The sequence below is a fragment of the Oryx dammah genome, unplaced genomic scaffold (genome assembly GCF_014754425.2).
Source record: "Oryx dammah isolate SB20612 unplaced genomic scaffold, SCBI_Odam_1.1 HiC_scaffold_9, whole genome shotgun sequence".
Taxonomy (NCBI): Eukaryota; Metazoa; Chordata; class Mammalia; order Artiodactyla; family Bovidae; genus Oryx; species Oryx dammah.
In genome coordinates, this window is record NW_024070193.1 from 35,662,154 (window position 1) to 35,678,568 (window position 16,415).

A 16,415-nucleotide genomic window follows, 5' to 3' on the forward strand; every position below is an offset into this window, starting at 1 on the left:
CTTGGAGATCCAACCAGTCCATTCTGAAGGAGATCAACCCTGGGATTTCTTTGGAAGGAATGATGCTAAAGCTGAAGCTCCATACTTTGGCCACCTCATGCGAAGAGCTGACTCATTGTTAAAGACTCTGATGCTGGGAGGGATTGGGGGCAGAAGAAGGGGACGACCGAGGATGAGATGGCTGGATGGCATCAGGGACTCAATGGACATGAGTCTGAGTGAACTCTGGGAGTTGGTGATGGACAGGGAGGCCTGGCGTGCTGCGATTCATGGGGTCGCAAAGAGTCGGACACAAATGAGCGACTGAACTGAACTCAAGTCATGTATTAGACTTCCCTGGTGGCTCAGATGGTAAAGTGTCTGCCTACAATGCGGGAGACCCAGGTTCGATCCCTGGGCTGGGAAGATCCTCTGGAGAAGGAAATGGCAATCCACTGCTGTACTCTTGCCTGGAGAATCCCATGGATGGAGGAGCATGGTAGGCTACAGTCCATGGGGTCGCAAGAGTCAGACTTGACTGAGCGACTTTATTTTACTAAGCCATGTATGTACATTTAATTTCATATATTTATCTATTAAATTCATAATTATATTACTATAGTGTTATATATATTTAAGCTATACGTGTATAGAACTGATATATAAATATGGGCTACACTCATGACTCAGTGGAGAAGGCAATGGCAAACCACTCCAGTTTTTTGCCTGGAAAATCTCATGGATGGAGGAGCCTGGTGGGCTGCATTCCATGGGTTGCTAAGAGTTGGACACGACTGAGCGATTTCACTTTCACGCATTGGAGAAGGAAATGACAACCCACTCCAGTGTTCTTGCCTGGAGAATCCGAGGGACGGGGGAGCCTGGTGGGCTACCGTCTATGGGGGTTACATAGAGTTGGACACAACTGAAGCGATTTACCAGCAGCATAACTCAGTGACAGAGAATCTACCTATCAATGCAAGAGACACTGGTTAGATCCTTGGTTCGGGAGGATCCTCTGAAGGAGGTAATGGCAAACAATCCCAGAATTGTTGCCTGGAAACATTGGCAGAGGAGCCAGGAAGACTACAGTCCATGGAATGGCAAAGGAATTGGACAAGACTTAGCAATTAAACAACAAATATATAAATATAATATTTATTCAGCTTTATGAAGAACATAGCCTCTTTCTAACTTCCAATTTTGACATTAATACTTAATAATATGTGCCTCCAAGATGATACTCTCTGACTCTACACTAGGATTTGACTTTTTTTAAAAAAAGTCACATATATTTAAGAATCAAAATTTCACTGTCCTAAACATTATAAGAAAACATTTTTAGAAATTTAAAAATCATGGGAAATAAACCAAAATGCTATTACCACAAACTTTGTTGTTGTTGTTCACTCAGTTGTGCCCAGCTCTTTGCGACCCCATGGACTGCAGCACACCAGGCTTCCTTGTCTTCACCATCTCCCGGAGATTGCTCAAACTCATGTCCATTGAGGTGCCATCCAATCATCTCATCCTCTGTCATCCCATTCTCCTCCCGCCTTCTATCTATCCCGGCATCAGGATCTTTTCCAATGAGTCAGCTCTTCTATTCAGGTGGCCAAATTATTGGAGTTTCAGCTCCAGCATCAATCCTTCCAATGTATTCAGGGTTTATTTCCTTTAGGATTGACTGTGCTTGCAGTCCAGGGGACTCTGAAGAGCGTTCTCCAACAATTTGAAAGCATCAGTTCTTCAGCCTTCAGCCTTCCTTATGGTCCAACTCACATTCATACATGACTACTGGAAAAGCCATAGCTTTGACTACACAGACTTTTGTCAGCAAAGTAATGTATCTGCTTTTTAAAATGTTGTACAGGTTTGTCATAGCTTTTCTTCCAAGGAGCAAGCATCTTTTAATTTCATGGATACAGTCACTATCCACAGTGATTTTGGAGCCCAAGAAAATAAAGTCTGTCACTGTTTCCATTGTTTCTCCATATTTTGGCCTCAAAGTGATGAGACCAGATGACATAATCTTCATTTTCTGAATTTTAAGTTTTAAGCCTACTTTTTCACTCTCCTGTTTCACCTTCATCAAGAAGTTCTTTAGTTCCTCTTCATTTTCTGCCATAAGGGTAGTATCACCTGCATATCTCATGATGTACTCTGCATATGTTAAATAAGGAGGGTGACAATATACAGCCTTTACGTACTCCTTTCCCAATTTGGAGCCAGTCAGTTGTTCCATGTCTGGTTCTAGCTGTTGCTTCTTGACCTGCATACAAGGAGATTTCTCAGGAGGCAGGTCAGCTGGTCTGGTATTCCCATCTCTTTAAGAATTTTCCATGATTTGTTGTGATCTATTCAGTCAATGTGAATACCTTTGTGGCTCAGATGGTAAAGAGTCTGCCTGCAATGTGGGAGACCTGGGTTCAATCCCTAGGTTGGGAAGATCCCCTGGAGAAAGAAATGGCAACCCACTCCAGTACTGTTGTCTGGAAAATCCCATGGATGGAGGAGCCTGGCTGGCTACAGTCTGTGGGGTTGCAAAGAGCTTGACACGACTGAGCAACTTCACTTTCTTTCACTTAATCAAAGGCTTTGGCACAGTCAATAAAGCAGAAGGAGATGTTTTTCTGGAACCCCCTTGCTTTTTCTATGATCCAATGGATGTTGGCAATTTGATCTCTGGTTCCTCTTTTCTAAATCCAGCTTGAACATCTGGAAGTTCACAATTCACATACTGTAGAAGCCTAGCTTGGAGAATTTTGAGCTAGTGTAAATTTTGAATTTACTTTTCTAGTGTGTGAGATGAGTGCAATTGTGCAGTAGTTTGAGCATTCTTTAGCATTGCCTTTCTTTGGGATTAGAATGAAATCTGACCTTTTCCAGTCCTGTGGCCACTGCTGAGTTTTCCAAATTTGCTGGCATATTGAATGCAACACTTTCACAGCATCATCTTTTAGGATTTGAAATAGCTCAACTGGAATTTCATCATCTCCACTAGTGTTGTTGGTAGTGATGCTTCCTAAGGCCCGCTTGACTTTGGACTCCAAGATGCCTGGCTCTAGGTGAGTGATCACACCATCGTGATTAGCTGGGTCATGAAGATCATTTTTATAGTTCTTCTATGTATTCTTGCTGCATGTAAATTCTGAAGTTTCATTGCCTGAAAGAGTACACACACTGTAATACTGACAGGAACTGCAAGCTTCCTTCCATCAGGATCACATTGTCAGCTGCCATTATCAATGTGTATTGTCCATCAATGTGCTGTCCATCACATCATCAGTGTGATGTTGTCACATCACACCAGTATAATGTATTCATTTTATAAGCTTTTAAAGATGAATCTGGTAAGTGAAAAGCAGTATCTTGTTTAATATCCTTTTTTAAATCATGAATGCAGTTTAGCTCCTGTTTATATTTAAGAGTGCTTTATGTTTCTTCAAGAGCTTTGAAGAAACATTCTTCAAGGCAATGCCAAAGAATACTCAAAGTTTATAGCCTTTACCCATTATTATCAAATATTTTCTTCTGATATGTAGGCTTTGCTTATAGATTAAGAAAATTACTTATCTATGCTTATGTTTTATAAAAATATTTCCCCCAATTCATTAATTGCCTATTAGCTTTCTACATAGTATTTTATCATGCAGATATTTTGTATAGTCAATCACCAATGATTTTTATGGCCTCTTAGATTTTGTCATGGCTAAGAAATATTTCTGTTGATAGATAATATTTCCCTTTTTTTTTTCTTTTAAATAACTTTATAGTTTTTTACAAAACCTAGGGCAAGTTACTTTATATTTCTGTGCTTCAATTTTCTTATGTATAAAGTGAGGTTACTTCACTGTGTACTCTCTCATAAGGCAAAGCAGATGGTGGGTTTCTCCAAGTTCCAGTAATATACCTCTATTATAACCCTGTACATAATACTGTATAGCTATTTCTTGTTTGTGTAGATGATTGTCATTATTTGAGAAGAATGAATTTCCTGTCTTCTTTGAGTACTCACTACTTTAAACTTGATAGCTTACAGTGAACAATGTCTGATTTGTGATTTCTAAAGAAGATGGGACCAGGGACCATGCTTGACCACTCAAGAGCTTTTGTGTAGCAGAGTTTTATCAAAGTATAAAAAGGGACAGAGAAAGTTTCTGACATAGACATCAGAAAGCGGATGGAGAGTGCCCCCACTCACTAGTCTTATCAAGACCTTATATACTTTTACTAGACCCCCTCCCACAATATACATCTTAAATTAACAAGATTAGAACTAACAATAGAAAGTTCTTACCAGTCCCACTCCCACAATATAGGTCTTAAGATAACAAGATTGGTGGTGGCTTAGTTGCTAAGTCATGTCCGACTAGTGTGACCCCGTGGACTGTAGCCCACCAGGTTCCTCCGTCCATGGGATTTTCCAAGCAAGAATACTGGAGTGGATTGACATTTCCTTCTCCAGGGGATCTTCCTGATCCAGGAATCAAACCTGTATCTCCTGCATTGCAAGCAGAGTCTTTACCGACAGAGCTATGAGGGAAGCTCTCATAACAAGATTAGCCAGAAGGTTATTGTTAAGGAGAAACATGTCCTTGAGCAAGGTACATTGCTATATTGACTAAGACAAAGCAATGTAAAAAAAAAAAAGAAAAGAAAAGAAAAAGAAAATTGTCCTTTTCTCCTCCTTGAGAACTCTGGACTCGTATCTCCTCCTCCAGAGCCCTAGACCCCTTTCTCCTTCTTGGGGACCCCGGACTTCTTATCAACCTGCCTCTCAAACTTAACACACTGTGGTTAGAGTAAATGTTTTTATTTAAACATTTTAAATTCAATTATATTGATGTATAATTTAAATGTAACAGAACTCACCCAAAGTTTCTAAGTTTTATTTAGTACAACTTTCAAATTTTCCATTTGATTTGTGGTTTCTGTGTTCTAAAAAATCTTTGCCTAACCAAGATTACAGAGATTTTTCTCATTTGTTTTCTTCTATAATTTTATTATTTTATCTCTTTTGTTTAGATATCTATGTTACATTTTGAGGGTTTTTGTTTTTTTTTTTTTCATATATAACAATCATTAGGAGCTACTCCAGTACTCTTGCCTGGAAAATCCTATGGATGGAGGACCCTGGTAGGCTGCAGTCCATGGGGTCGCTAAGAGTCGGATGCAACTGAGCAACTTCACTCTCACTTTTCACTTTCATGCATTGGAGAAGGAAATGGCAACTCACTCCAGTGTTCTTGCCTGGAGAATCCCAGGGAAGGGGGAGCCTGGTGGGCTGCCGTCTATTGGGTCGCACAGAGTCGGACACGACTGAAGTGACTTAGCAGCAGCAGCAGCAAGGTTCATTTGCTTTTATATATTATTACCAATTATTACAGCTCCATTTTCCAAAAGTTAATCATTTCCTTAGTGAATTATCTTAGTTAGTAACTAAACTGTTCATCACTTGAATTTCTCCTTTTAGCTTTTTGTACTTTTTGCAAAAAATTTTGAAAAATTCAAATAGAGTAACTTAAAAAGAGAAAAAAAATTTTTTTCTTTCTTTTTTCTTATCAAACTCAATTTGTTTTTACATTTTCTCATTGTCTTTCAGTTATTTTAGTTCAACTGTTTTCACATTTGGTAGTGATTCATAGGCAGTCAGATGTAATGGAGTGTACTTACACTGAAATCCAAAAGATTCATGGTTGAATTCCCACTCTGCCATTGACTACCTGTCTGTGGGTTATTTATATGATAATCCCTAACCTCAGTTTCTTTAATTATAAAATGTAGATAATTCCCTTTTCCTAGATGGGGAAACAGTGGAAACAGTGTCAAACTTTATTTTTTGGGGCTCCAAAATCACTGCAGATGGTGACAACAGCCATGAAATTAAAAGACGCTTACTCCTTGGAAGAAAAGTTATGACCAACCTAGATAGCATATTCAAAAGCAGAGACATTACTTTGCCAACTAAGGTCAGTCTAGTCAAGGCTATGGTTTTTCCTGTATGGATGTGAGAGTTGGACTGTGAAGAAGGCTGAGTGCCGAAGAATTGATGCTTTTGAACTGTGGTGTCAGAGAAGACTCTTGAGAGTCCCTTGGACTGCAAGGAGATCCAACCAGTCCATTTTGAAGGAGATCAACCCTGAGATTTCTTTGGAAGGAATGATGCTAAAGCTGAAGCTCCAGTACTTTGGCCATCTCATGAGAAGAGTTGACTCATTGGAAAAGAGTCTGATGCTGGGAGGGATTGGGGGCAGGAGGAGAAGGGGCTGACAGAGGATGAGATGGCTGGGTGGCATCACTGACTCGATGGACGTGAATCTTATTGAACTCCAGGAGTTGGTAATGGACAGGGAGGCCTGGCGTGCTGCGATTCATGGGGTGGCAAAGAGTCGGACACGACTGAGTGACTGAACTGGACTGAGAAATATATGAAAGATTACTTAAAATGTCTAAAGTGAAACCAATTATTCATTAAGCATACTTACTCAATTACAATTATGTACTATGGGATTCTCATAAAAGAAGCCTTTTTGTCCCGACTAATACGTGATTTTCATCAAGATTAAGCACTGATCCCACCCACAATTTCCTTACCTATTTAAAGAAACTGACAATGAGAATCTGCATTTTCTCTGTTCTTAAATTGTGTGGCTTTTGCCTTTTTGACTGAGTGTTAGTGATGACTGATATAATTTTGTGGTACATCTATTGTTGCTGGACATAGACAAAGACAAAAAAGGTATCATTAGACATAAAATAATTAGAAAATGAGGGTGCATTTGCAAAATTTTCAGTCTGTGAGGATGAGATCATGTAAAAAAGACCAAGAGCAGAATTACAAGGAAAAAGGACACGTTATGCTATAATTTATTCTTTCACATTCTATTAGTAGTGTTCAGACTTCAGTTTTATATGTTGTTGAACTAGAAGGCATCTACCGGCATTGGAAACAATCTTGAAATAGCTACCCTGAAAGTGTAAGTGCTACAAGATGGAATAGATGCAGATTGATCCATTGAGTGAATTTTTAAAAGCTATAAAACTCTGGGTTCCCTTTCATTTGATAATAATATATGAAGAGAGTTGTGTTCTCTTCCTCATATTAAGATGGGCTGTAAAGCCCAGGAAAATCAGAATGGTGGAGGCTGTAGACAATTCCTTTTATGACAAGGCTAAAGCAAGTGATTTGGAAATCTGAACTTAATGAGCCTATATGAGTATCCTTTTCCCTGACAAGGAAGGAAGGACATCAGGACTGACTAACAGAGAAAGATGATTCATAAATTCATAACCATGGGAACTGTAAATTTTAAGAGAGGCCAAATACTGCATTGTTGCTTGGTTCTTATTGAAGGTATCTCATCCAAGCCATTTAAACAGCTAGGATTCATCATAAGAGAAAGTGCTTTTAATTAACTATCAATACTCCTAGAAAAAAGCATGCTCTAGCCCAACTTCTATGGTATTATGGCTTGGGGTAATCTGCTATAAATATTTAATGTGAATTGTTCATATTGATTTTAAAAAGAGTTTAAACATTCTTATTAATTGTGAGAGAAATGCATAGGGAGGAGATATTTGGGACTATTACTTAAAATAAAGAATTACTAATTTAATTGAAAATTAGAATATAATTATAAATTAATATGCAGTTGTGTGGAATAGGAAGTGGCAATCCACTCCAGTATTCTTGCCTGGAAAATTCTATGGACAGAGAAGCTTGGTGGGCTACACTCCATGGAGATCACAAACACTTAGACGTGACTGAGCAATTGAGCATGCACTCATGAAGTTGTAAGAGATAATACAAAGTGATTCTATGTGCTTACTCCTATCATAACAACACTCAGCAAAATAAAAATAAAAGAGAACTCCCACATCTGATAAAACCATCTCAGATACCAGCTGACTTTCAGTTCAGTTCATTTGCTCAGTCATGTCCAAAACATTGCGACCCCATGGAATGTAGCATACCAGGCTTCTCTGTTCATCATCAGCTCCCAGAGCTTGCTCAAACTCATATCCCTCGAGTCAGTGATGCCATCCAACCATCTCCTCCTCTGTCATCCCCTTCCCTTCCTGCCTTCAATCTTTCCCAGCGTCAGGGTCTTTTCAAATGAGTTAGTTGAAAAGGCAGCCAAAGTATTGGAACTTCCCATCAGGCAGCCAAACAAAGTATTGGAACTTCAGATTCAGCATAAGTCCTCCAATGAATATTTAGGTCTGATTTCCTTTAGGATGGACTGGTAGGAACTCCTTGCTGTCTAAGGGACTCTCAAGAGTGTTCTCCAACACCACAGTTCAAAAGCATCAATTCTTTGGTGCTCAGCTTTCTTTATAGTCCGAATCTCACATTCATACATGACTACTGGAAAAACCATAGCTTTGACTAGATGGACCTTTGTCAACAAAGTAATGTCTCTGCTTTTCAATATGCTGTCCAAGTTGATCATAACTTTTCTTCCAAGGAGCAAGTGTCTTTTAATTTCATGGCTGCAGTCACCAACTGCAGTGATTTTGGAGCCTAAAAAAAATAAAGTCTGACGCTGTTTCCACTGTTTTCCAATCTATTTCCCATGAAGCGATGGGACCAGATGCCATATTAGTTTTATGATTGTTGAGTTTTAAGCCAACTTTTTCACTCTCTTTCACTTTTATCAAGAGTCTCTTTAGTTCTTCTTCACTTTCTACCATAAGGGTGGTGTCATCTGCATATCTGAGGTTATTGATATTTTTCCTGGCAATCTTGATTCCAGCTTGAGCTTCATTCAGCCTAGCATTTCTCATGAGGTACTCTGCGTGTAAGTTAAATAAACAGGGTGACAATATGCAGCCTTGATGCATTCCTTTTCCTATTTGGAACCAGTCTGTTGTTCCATGTCCAGTTCTAACTGTTGCTTCCTGACCTGCATACAGATCAGGTGGTCTGGTATTCCCAGCTCTTTCAGAATTTTCCACAGTTTGCTGTGATCCACACAGTCAAAGGCTTTGGCATAGTCAATAAAGCAGATGGAACTCTCTTGCTTTTTCAATGATCCAGCAGATGTTGGCAATTTGATCTCTGGTTCCTCTGCCTTTGCTAAATCCAGCTTGAACATCTGGAAGTTCACAAGTCATGTAATGTAGAAGCCTGGCTTGGAGAATTTTGAGCATTACTTTACTAGCATGTGAGATGAGTACAATTGTGCGGTAGCTTGAGCATTCTTTGGTATTGCCTTTCTTTGGGATGGAATGAAAACTGACCTTTTTCAGTCTTATGGCCACTGCTGAGTTTTCCAAATTTGCTGGCAGATTGAGTGCAGCACTTTCACAGCATCATTTTTTATGATTTGAAATAGCTCAACTGGAATTCCATCACCTCTGCTAGCTTTTTTCATAGTGATGCTTCCTAAGGCCCACTGACTGTGCATTCCAGGATGTCTGGCTCTAGGTGAGTGATCACACCATCGTTTTTATCTGGTGTACACTAGCAATATCTAGTGTAGATATTGCTAGTCTGAAATTAAAATTAAGAAAACTCTTTTCACAATAGTATCAAAAAGAAAAAAAAACACTTAGAAATGAATATGACAAAAAGAGTCTAAAACTTATACTCCAAAAACTGCAACATTATTGAAAGAGATTAAAGATCTAAATCATTCTAAAAACATCCAAGATCATGGATCAGAGAAAAAATGTTGATAAAATGCAATGTTTGTCAAACTGATCTACCAATAAAATGCAATTCCCATCAGAATATCAACTTGAGTTCTTAGTAGAAATTTATAAGATGACTCTAAATTCCCATAGATTTTTTAAGGGGTACAGAATAGCCAACACAGTCTTGAAAACTAAGATCAAAGTAGGACTCAAACGTTTTGATCTCAAAACTAACTACAAAGCAACATTAATCAAAGTGGTGTGGTACTCACACAGGCAAGATACACAGATAAACAAATAATAACTAGAAGTCCAAATATAAGTCCACAACCATGAAATTAAAAGATGCTTGCTCCTTGGAAGAAAAGGTATGATCAACTTAACTTCTCCAGTAATCATGTACTGTGAGAGATGGACCGAAAAGAAGGTTGAGCACCAAACAATTGATGTTTTTGAATTGTGGTGTGGAGGAGACTCCTGAGAGTCCCTTGGACTGCAAGGAGATCAAACCACTCAATCCTAAAGGATCTCAATCCTGAATATTCATTGGAAGGATTGATGCTGAAGCTGAAGCTCCAATACTTTGGCCACCTGAAGGGAAGAGCTGACTTATTGGAAAAGAACCTGATGCTGGGAAAGATTGAAGGCAAAAGGAGAAGAGGGCAGCAGAGGATGAGATGGTTGGATGGCATCACCAATTCAATGGGCATGAATTTGAGCAAACTCTAGGAGATAGTGAAGGACAGAAAAGCCTAGCATGCTGCAGTCCATGGGATTACAAGTCAGACCTGACTTAGTGACTGAACTACAATAGCTGATTTATAAGATTGTGTTAGTTTCTTCTGTACATCAAAGTGAGTCAGTTACACGTATACATATATTTATTCTTTTTTAGGTTCTATTCCTATACATGTCATTGAATTTGTGTATGTATGCATGTGTGCTCAGTCATTTGTGACTCTTTGTGATCCCATGGACTGTAGATGTCCAGGCTCCTCTGTCCATGAGATTCTCCAGGCAAGAATACTGGAGTGGGGTGCCATGCCCTCCTCCAGGGGATATTCCTGACCCAGGGATTGAACCCATATCTCTTATGTCTCCTGCATTGCCAGGCTGATTCTTTACCACTGAGCCGCCTGGGAAGCCCATGTATATCATTACAGAATATTTGAATAGACTTCCCTGTGATATACAGTAGGTTCTTGTTAGTTATCTATTTTCTATATAGCAGCGTGTGTATGTCAGTCCCAATCTCCTATTTTATTCCTCCCTTCCTGGAAAGACTTTTTATATGACAGTTATATAGTAGGCCAATAATCTATTAGTGAGTGAAAAAAAATCATCAAACTTTCTGATTGAATCATATTCTAAATTTTTCTTTTTAAATTAACATTTACGTGGCAAAACATACATTTATTTAGAATGAAAATAATCAAATTTTCTAAAGAGATGTGTTATTTCTGTGTGCATATCTGCTGCAAAGGCCAAAGTTTAGTGTGTCTGCATGCAGCTAATGGTTATCATTGTGACAACTTGTCTTTTTTTTTTTTTTATCATTGAATCAATTATTGTACATCAGCTGATTCTGTTACCCTGACCTGCTGCAGAAGTAGATACAAATCCTTAGTCTAATGCATGCTACACTATATGCCCTCAATGGATCCTATAAATTTAATTAACTGCTATCATTGAATTTAGTTGTAAACCCCATAGTGAAAGCATTTTTATTTTTCTAGCTGAGGAGCAGAAAATCTTATAAATTTTGGATACGTTTTATAGATACATTCTGGGCATGCCAGCCCTCAAAATGTCACTGCAGAAGTAGTTTCCTTAGAGAGCCTGTTGAAATGCATGATTCCAGCTGGCTGCCTACCTGCAGCCAAGGGGGCTGTGGTATTCACCTGATCCAATTTAAGTCAGTCAGATTTACCTGCGATGCTAAAGGACAAAGGGTAGCTGAGCTAATAGCACTGACGATTAAGAGGCCTACTCTGCCATTTTATGGGGAGCCATAATGGACCATGTACAGATTGATGTGGGAGAGTAAGAAGCAATTCACACACAGAGAAAAATGAAACAGTTGATAAAGAGATCTGAATGGCATGGAAAAGAAATAAGCTGTTTTGAGAAATGAAAAATAGAAATATGCAGTCTCAGTGATTTTCTCCAACAAAAGTACCTACACTTGTTGATCCTTATACATTGCTAGGAGTTTCCCTTGTATCTTTTACTTAATCCAGCTTTTTGTGGGTTTCTATTCTCTGCGTTGTTGTTGTTCAGCCACTCAGTCATGTCTGACTCTTAGTGACCCCCAAGAACTGCAGCATGCTAGGCTTCCCTGTCCTTCACTATCTCCTGGAGTTTGATCAGACTCATGTCCATTGAGTCAATGATGCCATCCAACCATCTCATCCTCTGTTACCCCTTTCTCTTCCTGCCCTCAATCTTTCCCAGCATCAGGGTCTTTTCCAATGAGTCATCTCTTTGCATCAGGTGGCCAAATTATTGGAGCTACTGAATTCCTTGATACTGAATGATATTTGCCCAGGATGGTCAGTGAGATAGTGCATTAGGACTTACTGCAATTAAATTTAAAATTCCAAAAAGCTCTCCTGTTCAAAAACATTTTCTTTTCTTTTTTATCCCCCTGAAAACTGCAATAGGAACTTTTTTTTAATCTCAGTGGGGAAACATCTTCTCTCTCTTTAGAATTCAAGCAATAACAATTCTGTAGGGTAATGATTATTCTAGATGCATTGTACCATGTAAATTAATCCATTGCTTTGGTAGCACTGCTCCAAAAAACAGTGCTGATGCTGAGTGCACAGAATGAACAAATTAATTAGCCAGACTGCAAAATCAAATAAATCTCACAGTGGTGACCTTTGTGTCATGGAATAAAAAAGGCATTAAGTTCATGTAGTGACTTTGGTTGAAGTAAAACCAAGCTTAAATAGGGCTAAGTGTTCTCATTATTTATACTGGACAGTCTAGTTCAGGACCACAAGAAACTCCTCTTGTCTGGGAGAAGTTGATCTTAAGAGTTTGTTCAATAGAAAACTATGGGTCTCTGACCAAAAGGCAGTCTGCCCCATCCAAGAAAATACAATGGTGAGAAAATAAATATTCTAATTCCTTCTTCTCCCATACAGAAAATCTCTTGCTACTAAACAAAAGGCAGTTATCAAATTGCCCACTTTGGTCACAAAGAAACCCAGTTAAATAAATATAAATAGAAAAGGAGTTGTATCCTCAATACCAAGGTATACTTTGAAGTACCAAAGATAAAAATAATGCTAGATTACTAAAGGACCAAAGAATCATATTCAGGGCTTTGTTGTCTCAATCAGGGAATGGCACACTTCAATCAATCTTCTTTTATTGGCCTAAATTATTACATCCTCCCCCACCCCCAACAGTTAATTGCAAGTGTCTGGTAAGTGCTGTCTCCAATATACTCTGTCTCTCCAGTCAAATCTCTTTACAACAGACTGTAAGATAGAGATTTGTATGCAGGCAACACATTGTGTTCACTCAGCAACAATATATGTAGGTAAATGAGGGAGATAGGTTCAGACAAAAGGATAAGCTGAACAGCAATTCATTTACAAGGGAGGTTTCAACTGATCCATGAGGGAGTTCTGGTGCTAGCGTAGCTTTTCAGAGTTGTTTCGAACTAAACAAGAGAATCAGGGCTTTGTATCCCTGTGCCAACCAGATATTGGACTAACCCTAGAAAGAGGTCATAACCTTCATAAGCAGCTTCTTTAGGTTGGGGGTGATGCTTACACAACTGAGTGGGTTTGGGGTTCATGAGAGAGCACCAGCTATCCTGGGGAACCTTAAGATGGAACCAGCAACTAGATGATTCGATTAGTCTTTTGCCCCTATACCCAGGTCTGACAGCCAATATGCATGTCAAGACCACTTTGGACCTCCAACATAGTTTCCTCTGGCTTCACCCTGCCTGGACATAGTTCACTATCTGGTGCTGGGGAAGACTCTTGAGAGTCCCTTGGACAGCAAGGAGATCAAACCAGTCCATCCTAAAGAAAACTAACCCTGAATATTCATTAGAAGTACTGATGCTGAAGTTGAAAGCTACAATGCTTTGTCGACCTGATGCAAAGAGCCAACTCATTGGAAAAGACCCTGATGCTGGGAAAGATTGAGGGCAGGAGGAAAAGAGGGTGACAGAGGATGAGATGGTTCTATAGCATCACCAATTCAATGGACATGAATTCAGGCAAACTCTGAGAGACAGTGAGGGAGCAGAAAGCCTGGCATGCTGCAGTCCAAGGGATTGCAAAGAGTCAGACATAACTTGGTGAGTGAATGACAAAAACAGTGCTTGCAAGGAAACCCACCCGTGAGCCAGCAGCAGCCAACATTCCAGGTAACTGGAGAAATTGGTCTCAGTCCTGAGGAGGATCTGGTCAGCCTACTATTCACTGCAACTTATCCTTTGTGATTCTAGCATGGACTTTCTTCTTAAAATGAGTTCAACATCCTTCAGTTTAGTTTAGTTCAGTTCAATTGCTCAATCGTGTCCGACTCTTTGCCACCCCATGGACTGCAGAACACCAGGGCTCCCTATTCATTACCAAATCCCAGAGTTTACCCAAACTCATGTCCATTGAGTGGGTGATGTCATCCAAACCAACTCATCCTCTGATGTCCTCCTGCCTTCAATCTTGCCTAGCATCAGGGTCTTTTCCAATGAGTCAGTTTTTTGCATCAGGTGGCCAAAGTATTGAAGTTTCAATATCAGTCCTTCCAATGGATATTCAGGATTGATTTCCTTTAGGATGGACTGGATGGAACTCCTTGCTGTCCAAAGGACTCTCAAGAGTCTTCTCCAACACCACAGTTCAAAAGCATCAATTCTTTGGAATTCAGCTTTCTTTTTAGTCTAACTCTCACATCCATACATGACCACTGGAAAAACCATAGCCTTGACTAGATGGACCTTTGTTGGAAAAGTAATGTCTCTGCTATTTAATATGCTGTCTGGGTTGGTCATAACTTTACTTCCAAGAACAAGCCTCTTAATTTCTTGGCTCCCATCACCACCTGCAATGATTTTGGAGTCCAAGAAAATAAAGTATGTCACTGTTTCCCCATCTATTTGCCATGAAGTGGTGGGACCAGATGCCATGATCTTAGTTTTCTGAATGATGAGCTTTAAGCCAACTTTTTTACTCTCCTCTTTCACTTTCATCAAGAGGCTCTTTAGTTCTTTGTTTTCTGCCATAAGAGTGGTGTCATCTGCATATCTGAGGTTATTGATTTTTCTCCTGGCAATCTTGATCCCAGCTTGTGCTTCATCCAGCCCAGCATTTCGAATGATGTACTCTGCATATAAGCTAAATAATCAGAGTGAAAATATACAGCCTTGATGTACTTCTTTTCCTAGTTGGAATCAGTCTGTCATTCCATGTCCAGTTCTAACAGTTGCTTCCTGACTTGCATACAGATTTCTCAGGAGCCAGGTCAGGTGGTCTGATAGTCCCATCTCTTTCAGAATTTTCCAGTTTGTGGTGATCCACACAATCAAAGGCTTCAGCATAGTCGATAAAGCAGCAATAGATGTTTTTCTGGAACTCTCTTGTTTTTTCGATGATCCAACAGATATTGGCAATTTGATCTCTGGTTCCTCTGCCTTTTCTAAAACCAGCTTGAACACCTGGTAGTTCATGGTTTATGTATTGTTGAAGCCTGGCTTGGAGAATTTTGAGCATTACTTTACTAGCATGTGAGATGTGTGCAATTGCGTGGTAGTCTGAGCATTCTTTGGTATTGTCTTTCTTTGGGATTGGAATGAAAACTGACCTTTTCCAGTCCTGTAGCAACTACTGAGTTTTCCAGATTTGCTGGCATATTGAGTGCAGCACTTTCACACCATCATCTTTCAGGATTTGAAATAGCTCAACTGGAATTCCATCACCTCCACTAGCTTTGTAGATGCTTCCTAAGGCTCACTTGACTTCACATTCCAGGATGTCTGGCTCTACGTGAGTGACCACACCATCGTGATTATCTGGGTTGTGAAGATCTTTTTTCATAGTTCTGTTTATTCTTGCCACCTCTTCTTAATATCTTCTGCTTCTGTTAGGGCTATATCATTTCTGTTCTTTATTGAGCCCACTTTTGCATGAAATGTTCCCTTGCTATCTCTAATTTTCTTGAAGAGATCTCTAGTCTTTCCCATCCTGTAGTTTTCCTCTAATTCTTTGCACTGATCACTGAGGAAGGCTTTCTTATGTCTCCTTGCTATTCTTTGGAACTCTTCATTCAAAAGGGTATATATTTCCTTTTCTCCTTTGCTTCTCTTTTTTTTTTTTTTTTCATAGCTATTTGGAGGGCTCCTCAGCAGCCATTTAGCTTTTTTTCATTTCTTTTTCACAGTGATGATCTTGATCCCTGTCTCCTGTACAATGTCACCAACATCCGCCCATAGTTCATCAGGCACTGTCTCTATCGGATCTAGTCCCTTAAATCTATTTTTCACTTCCACTATAATTGTAAGGGATTTTATTTAGGTCATACTTGAATGGCCAAGTTGTTTTCCCCAATTTCTTCAATTTAAGTCTGAATTTGGTAATAAGAATTTCATGATCTGAACCATAGTCAGGAAGTATGCAAGTCAGGAAGCAACAGTTAGAACTGGACATGGAACAACAGACTGGTTCCAAATAGGAAAAGGAGTACGTCAAGGCTGTATATTGTCACCCTGCTTATTTAACTTCTATGCAGAGTACATCATGAGAAACGCTGGACTGCAAGAAACACAA

The 16,415-nt window shown here is 39.4% G+C and overlaps 1 non-coding gene across 1 annotated transcript; it reads left to right on the forward strand.

Moving 5' to 3' along the window:
- Nucleotides 1-333: 333 nt before the first annotated feature.
- Nucleotides 334-405, forward strand: TRNAC-ACA. The gene has a single exon. It is a non-coding gene; the product is annotated as a tRNA-Cys (tRNA).
- Nucleotides 406-16,415: the final 16,010 nt, after the last annotated feature.